Consider the following 7,873-nt stretch of genomic DNA (forward strand, 5'->3'; position numbering starts at 1 on the left):
CCAACGGTAGTAGGCATTTTACCTATCTAAATATTACCATAAAGTATATATTTTATTTTGCCTATCAACTGTTTTATATTTTTACTCCAACCATACTCTTTATTTTAGCTATTAATCCAAATACTATTAATTTTATAGAATGCCACGTCAACAACAAAGATGGAGGGAAATGATCCTAATGATTGAATACATTTTGCCTAGCGTTGAAGGCTAGCTACATGTAGCTAGTGAATATGAGTTGAGCCAAAATGCCTAACCATATGCCTAGTGCGTTGGAATTGAAAAAAATGAATCACACTAGGCATTTTAACTAACAAGTATTATATGCCTAGTGCATTGGAGATGCTTAAATGTTTTTCTCATCATTCTTCGTAGATAACAAAAACAAAAGTTAGCCACATTCTTCACTGGCATGCATTCCATAAGAGGCAAACTCCTACATAGGAAATACCTGAAAAATAAAAATAAAAAATTAATGACAATATAATTATATGTTAATATTTGACTGAAATTACTGTGTAAAAAATTTATGACACTTGCTACACTACCAAACAAATACAAGCATTAAAAAAAATTCAAGATCATAATAAACAAAATAATAATTTGTAAATAAAATTTGTAAATAAAATTTTCAATCAATAGACATTTACAAGACAAAAAGTATCAAAAAAAGATTTTATAAAATATTTTACAAAAACCAAAACAAAAAAAAAAAAAAACAAAAACAAAAAAAGATCAAAATATAATAAAAAATATGCTATAACCACTTTTTCCACATTGATCACTGTTACATTGAGTCGTGATTAACATCAATTGTATCCATAACCGAAGATCATTTTGATTGCAATCAAAACCACCATAATAAATCGTAAAACACGTCACTTTGAACATAATTAAACATCATAATAGGAAGTAACTATTTATTATTTATAACTAACATTAATTTACACTAAAATTTAAACATGGTATATATAATGTGTATTATAACTTGAGTTTAGCTAAAGGCTTCAAATAAATTGAAACTTAGTGTGGGAAAATGTTAGAACTTGAGGGGGACATTTACAAACAAATATAGTATATAAATTAGTATTTTTGAAATAGATGCAGGGGCCTTGGGGTCCCTCCAGCCACCCCTGCATCTGCCATGCCTTTGTATCTAATGTTAAGAAAATTGAATGAGAAATCCATTTATGTATAACATTAATCATATCTATGTATGCAAATAAACCACATAAACAAAAAGGAAAGAAGAGAAAACCTAGGAACCATTTGTGAACTAATTCTATTTTAAAACTTTTATTTGTCAAGAGCCTACCGTTTAGCTTCTTTTGGCAATTAATTTACAAATTTAGACCAAAAACTATAGTTGTTAACAAAATATTTTGAAATTTTGCTTTTGATTGCGTACCTTCTTCATATAACATTGTAACACTTCTACTTGAGAAAAGTCATTTGATGGATCAGAATACGAAAATGAACTTGTGCTTACCGTTGGATAGTTGATGCTTGATAATTTATAAGACGGGTCAGATAGTACACTGTGATCTAAGTAAAATATCTGAAGGAAATTTTTTCACAAACCCAAAATAATAATTTATAATTTTTTTCACAAACCCAAGGAACTTTGAAGTTAGAAATGTTACTTCATTGATATGCAGAAATGAGTGTGCAGCATATGATTCTGTATATATTATTGGAAATTCAATTTGGTAATAGAAAGAATTATTAGAGATTCAGTGAAATCCGAAACAGAAATCTTAATTCAAACACGCACGCACACAGTACATTTAGTTTGGAATCTTAATTCAGTCATTAATTTACACAACTGCAAGGACTGGCATGAAAAGCTGCTTAGAAAAATGCATGTTGTAAATGTCTATTGAGGAAAGTCTGGAAAGATACTATACAAACTGCGAAAAAACCACCTCTGAATGAATAAAGATCTGCCTACCAATCAAAGTAAATAGTGGGAGTGTGAGAAGCTCACCATTCCAGCAAACATACAACCAAGGCTCCACAAGTCTAAAGAGTAATCATAGTCTTGCAAATCAACAAGAAGCTCAGGATCTTTAAAGTATCTGCAACAAAAAAGGCAAAGAGATGCAAACTACGTCAGCTCAATAAATTATGCATGCTTTTGACATGTGGCAAACAAATACAAAAAGAAACACATCGCATGAAGACATTTATAAGTTATAACAGATGGCTCAAATTTTGTTCAACTCTTCCACTCGACATAAACCCTCAGTTCTGGGCAGAGGACCTGATGCCAGCAACTTCTTAGGTGCAGTGTCTAAGCTATTTAACTTGTGTGCAAAATGTGTGTACTGAAATTTGTCATTTTCAGGACTTTCAGCAACTCTCCAGACCTGCATAGTGGGGAGCATCACAACAATTACCAGGAGCTTTGGTTGATAAATAAATAGTTTGTTTACCAGCTTAACTACCAGCAATATGAACAACTGTCTAGGAAAAACAAAAAGCTATTAAGGAGATTTCATGGGTCTTGTAATGTCACTACAATTGACAACAATGATAGAAAGCTATTATCTACGTTTTCCTACTAAATTCAGGGCACTAGGGTAGGACAACTTAGTGCAGACCAAACCTCTGGGTCTCGTAAGCATTATCTACCATGCTTACATCAACTACTCTAATTAAGGTTGACAGAGACACAATATGAAGAATAACATTTAAAACCAATGTAAATTGTAATATCGTTTCATGTAAAACTTAATTCTTGTCTTTCTTTCCTCTTCTTTTTCTTGCACAATTTCCACAATAGGTTCTGGTATTCTGCTAAACAGATGGTTTCAGTATTTGAATGACGGCCTTTCCAGGTCCCCGGCAGACTCTTGCAAATTGAAATAATAATTTCACTCCATAAAGGGAAGCAAACACGTCACAATCTCCTTTCAGAATGTGCTAACTATATAAATTTCTGTCTCCTTTCAGAATATGCAAACTAACGCATATTATATAATACTCTTAGATAAGATGTTTAAATTGTTTTTAAATACTTCAAATTAAATGGGATTTAAAAAATATATATATAGAATTTATATGTGTATTTGTGTCCGAAGTTAGAAATGTTTCTTTACTAACAAATGTGAGTGTCTTCTTCTTTAAACATCATATAAAATTTATTGGATCCAAGTGTCTAAATTGGATATGGGTATCAGGCACATATAACCACAATGTTACCATAGCCACAACGGTGGACACAGGTTCACTGAGGGAAGTGGAAGAGTAAGTTTAACACAGCTAAAAATGACAGCATATACTATTTAGGCAAATTTAGGAAAATGTTTACACCAGCAAGAAAAGGGGAAGAGAAATGAAGATTAACAGAGCCAACCTCTTTCATTTCAGTGCCCGGTAGGGGTTCCCCTTCCATGTCACAAGGTTGAAAACTCATTGACTCATTCCATTTCCCAGTCATCAATATTTTGGGTTCTTCAGCCGCATTATACACATATCCATCCACTTCAAAACGACCAGAACTGCAACCAAACATGAGGCATGAAAACAGAGATCCAAGAACTCCAGATAATATTCTAACGGAAAAGATAAATTAACTAATTGAACAGAGGTTACTTCCTGGGGCTTAATCCCCACATTATGCCAGTAAACTGTATTACAATCTAGTGATACTTTAAAGAGAACATGTATGATGTTTGAAAAATCTAGAAATCCCCTAGATGCTGATTTGTGATTATGTATCAATTCAAAACAAAATATAACAATCCCAATCAAACAATCAAGAGAAAGAGACACAACGATTTAACATGGAAAAAACCACAATTGGACACCTCCAACTGTGATAAAAAAACCACGGGCAACAGCCACAAGAACAATCCACTAAGAAGAATTAAAGGAATTACACAGGTATACTCTCAATTACCTAGCGAATCCACAACGCCTAATTGAACCAACCTTTATGTGCCTCTTCCAACCCCATCTTCACCACGGAATTGTCTTTCTGATGAGCCACTCTGGATTCCACCACAGCTTCAGGCTCGAATTCTTCAGAATACACAACTGAAGAACAACACTCTCTTTTGTAGAACAAAACACAACCTTTGATGTACTCTCTTTAGAACATGAGTTGAATACTCAATAAAACATCAAAGAAAAACTAGCAAAATCTCTCCAGATATAAACCTTAAGATCCAAAAAATAAGATCTGGAGAAGTCCAATCAATCACCTAGTTTTGGGAGAAAACCAAGTATTTATAGAAAACCAAAAGTAATCCCAGATTCAGAAGAAAACCAACTCTTTTAATCAAATCTGAAAATCTGGGTTCGCGATCTCCGCTCGAGCTCAACATAGCCCGCTCGAGCGGCCTAACCAAAAACTGCGTGCGAACAAACTGAGATGTGCTCGAGCGTAGGAGAATCCGCTCGAGCGTAAAATTACACCTTCCAGTATTTTTACAGGCGACTGCAGAGATGCTGAGAGCTTCCAATCCACGCTCGAGCGCCCGATGTCCCGCTCGAGCGGACAGGCCAAAACTGGAAAATCTGGAAAAATAAAACATGATCGAATGGCAACTTTGAATGCATTTTTGCATTTTGCTTCGGGGGCGCTGCCCCTCAACCCCGCCGTGGCGCTGCCCCGGACCCGCCAAGGGGCGCTGCCCCCTGGACCCCCGCGAGCTGACCGGGCAGCTCGATCCCCGTCATAATCAGCGAAGTGGCAATCTTGAAAGCTTTATCATCACAAACTTCTCTGAAATGCTTGACTCGGGTTGGATTCGCATCTAACAACTCATAGCCTCACTGAAATAAAAATGTGAATAAAATTACAACTCAAAGGAGTTTTGTCAAACGGGATTGCCAAGAAATAAAACCTAACAATGTTCAATCAAAATGTTGTCTTTAAAATTCCCCAAAATAAAACCACTGATCACATTCAGTTTTAATTTTGCGAATGAATTCAAGATAAACAACCAGTCATTACTAACAATTGCCGTGGAAAGAGGTTAAGAAAACAACTCTTAGCTGAGCCGAAAGTTCCTACAAGACCACAAATTCTTTAGAGCACCATATTCTGTTGGGATTTGACATGCGCACGCAGAAGCACAAATAAAAAATAATGCACATGCAAAAGATAAATACAGAAAAAAAATAAGCAGAGATTTACGTTAATCAAATATGTTAATCAAAAGCTGGTTCGGATTTCACTGACACAGGGCAAATATGTTAACCAACCTGAAATTCAATTCATCTATGTATGTATGTACAAACATGTGTATGCGTGTGTGTGTGTGTGTGTGTGTGTTTGTGTGAGGGAGAGAGAGAGAGAGAGAGAGAGAGAGAGATGAGTAAAGAGTAAAGAAAGAAAGACATAAGAGATGTTGAAGTGGCGGAAGAGGAGGCTGATGCTGCTGCTGCTCCGATGCTACTCCTCCGACTCCGACGCTGCTCCTTTGCCGCTCGCCGTCGATCACGAGAGAGAGAGGAGTAAGGATCCTCTAGAGTTTTTTTTTTTTTTTTTAAGTTTCCTAAAGTGGTGCATTGTGTGGTTGAGATTTAATGACAAGTCACATCAATTTTTCAGCATTAAATCTCAACCACACAATACACCACTTTAGGAAACTTTAGGAAAAAAACACTCTAGAGAATCCTTGGTGTTTTTGTTTGGGGGGGCGGAAATAAAAAATAATTTTTTTTGAGTTATAAATGAAATTTAAATAATAAAATAACGTTGTTTAATTCTTTTTTATTCTTTTTTGCGACAGGGGTTGTTGTTGTCAAAAAATTTAATTTTTTGTTAAAATATATATATTTTTGTAGTTAATGAATTTTTTAAAAAAAATTTCTTTTTCTTTTTTAGTTACTAAGATTGAAAATTTATTTGTTTCATTTTTATTTTAATGAAAAAATATTATTATTTTTTATTTGATAGAAGTAGGGGTAATATTTTAATGAAAAATATTTTCCACTAAAATAAAAGTTAATTTTCTGTAGTCAATGAAAAATATTTTTCTGCGGCCTATTTTTTTTTTGTTACTAGAAATCATGAAATAATTTTTTGTAGTAAAGGAAAGGGAGCGGCAGTAGTGGTGAATGTAGTGGATAAGAGATGATGGTGGTGGTGATGGTGATGGTGATGGTGATGGCGAAAGAGATTAGTGGTGAAGTTGTGGTAGTGGTAGTGTAAATGGAGTGGCAGGGGTGAAAGAGAGGTAATGGTAGTAGTAGTGGCAGTAGTGGTGGCAGTAGTGGTAGTGGTGGTAGTGGTAGTGGTGGTAGTGGAGTGGTGGCGATAGTAGTAGTAATGGTAGTCGTAGAGGTGAAGTGGCGACAGTGGAAGTAGTGGTGGTGGTGGAATGGCGTTTGCAGTAGTGGTGAAGGTGGTAGAGGAGATGGGTGGTGAAAAAGATAAATGAGTGAGAGACAGATAAAGGAGAGAGAGAAAGAGAGACAAAGTGATGAGCGAGAGAGACAAAGTGGTCACTAAAAGTGCATTTTCTTGTAGTGGATCGATAAATAGAGAGGGAGCTTAGTAAATAGAGAAGACGAGAGTGAGAGAGTGAGCAACGCAAACGCAATGGGAGAGAAAGAGATAAAGAGTGAGAGACAGAAAAGAAACATAGAGAGAAGAGAGATGGACGAGAGAGACAGAGAGAGATAGAGAGAAGAGAGATGAGCAAGAGAGACATAAAGAGAAGAGAGATGAACGAGAGAGACAGAGAGAAAGATAGAAAGAAGAGAGAATAGTGAGAGAGACAGGGAAAGATGAGAGACGACAGAGATAGAGAGAAGAGAGATGAACGAGAGAGATAAAGAGAAGAGAGATGAGCGAAAGAGACAGAAAGAGGAAAGAGATGAAAGAAGAGATAGATAAGTGAGAGACATAGAGAGAGAGACAGATAGACAGACAGACAGAGAGAAGAGTGATGAGCGAGAGAGAGAAAGAGAAGAGAGAAAGGAAGATGAAAAAATGGATGAAAAGATATAGACAAAGAGAGAGAGAGAAACAGCGAAAAGAGATAAACGAGAGAGAGACAGAAAGAGATGAGCGAGAGAGCGAAAGAGATAAAGAGAAGAGAGAGAGAAGAGAGATAGAGAGAGAAGAGAAGTGAGAGAGATAAAGAGAAAAAAAGATGGACAAGAGACACAGAGAGAAAAAGAGAGAGAGAGAGAGAGACAAACAGACAGAGAAGAGTGATGAGTAAGAGAGAGAAAGAGAAGAGAGACAGAGACATAGAGAGAAAGAAAGAGACAGACAGACAAAGAAGAGTGATGAGTGAGAGAGAGAGAGATAAGAAAGATAGAGACAAAGGCACATAGAGAAAGAGAGAAAGAGAGACAGACAGACAGAGAAGAGTTATGAGTGAGACAGAGAAAGGGAAGAGAGATAGAGACAGAGACAGAGAGATAGAAAGATGAAAAAATGGGTGAAAAGAGAAATGTTCAAAAGAGTAAGACGACGTCGTTTTTATTTTTTTATTTTTTTTTGTAACAGAAAAATACTGTTGTATTTATTTAAACCATTTTATGACTATATATATATATGAAGCCGTCTCAAAGCCACAATATATATATATATTTTTTTCTAACTTTTTTTTTTTTTTGCAATGGTACGTATTACAATTGCAAAAAAATCTTTTTTTTTTTTTTTTTTTTTTTTTTTTTTTTGCAACTGCAGCTGGTACTGTCGCAAATACTCTTTTTTTTTTTTTGTGACAGCAATTTCTACCGTCGCAAATACTCTATTTTTTGTGACGGCAAGTTGTGCCGACTCAAAAAGTTACATTTTTTGGCGACAGCAAGTTTGGCTGTCTCAAAAAGTCATATTTTTTAACGACGGCAAGTTGTGCCGTCTCAAAAAGTCACATTTTTTGGCGATGGCAAGTTGTGCCGT

General features: G+C 35.5%; 1 long non-coding RNA gene across 1 annotated transcript; it reads right to left on the bottom strand.

The window, feature by feature from the left end:
- Nucleotides 1-346: 346 nt before the first annotated feature.
- LOC145819541 (uncharacterized) lies at nucleotides 347-3,523 on the bottom strand. Its single transcript, XR_014360300.1, has 3 exons — nucleotides 3,359-3,523; nucleotides 1,988-2,369; nucleotides 347-451 (listed from the first exon to the last, which is right to left on the bottom strand). It is a non-coding gene; the product is annotated as an uncharacterized LOC145819541 (long non-coding RNA).
- Nucleotides 3,524-7,873: the final 4,350 nt, after the last annotated feature.

Source organism: Camellia sinensis, chromosome 2 (assembly GCF_055761805.1).
Source record: "Camellia sinensis isolate YWXY chromosome 2, ASM5576180v1, whole genome shotgun sequence".
NCBI classification, from domain to species: Eukaryota; Viridiplantae; Streptophyta; class Magnoliopsida; order Ericales; family Theaceae; genus Camellia; species Camellia sinensis.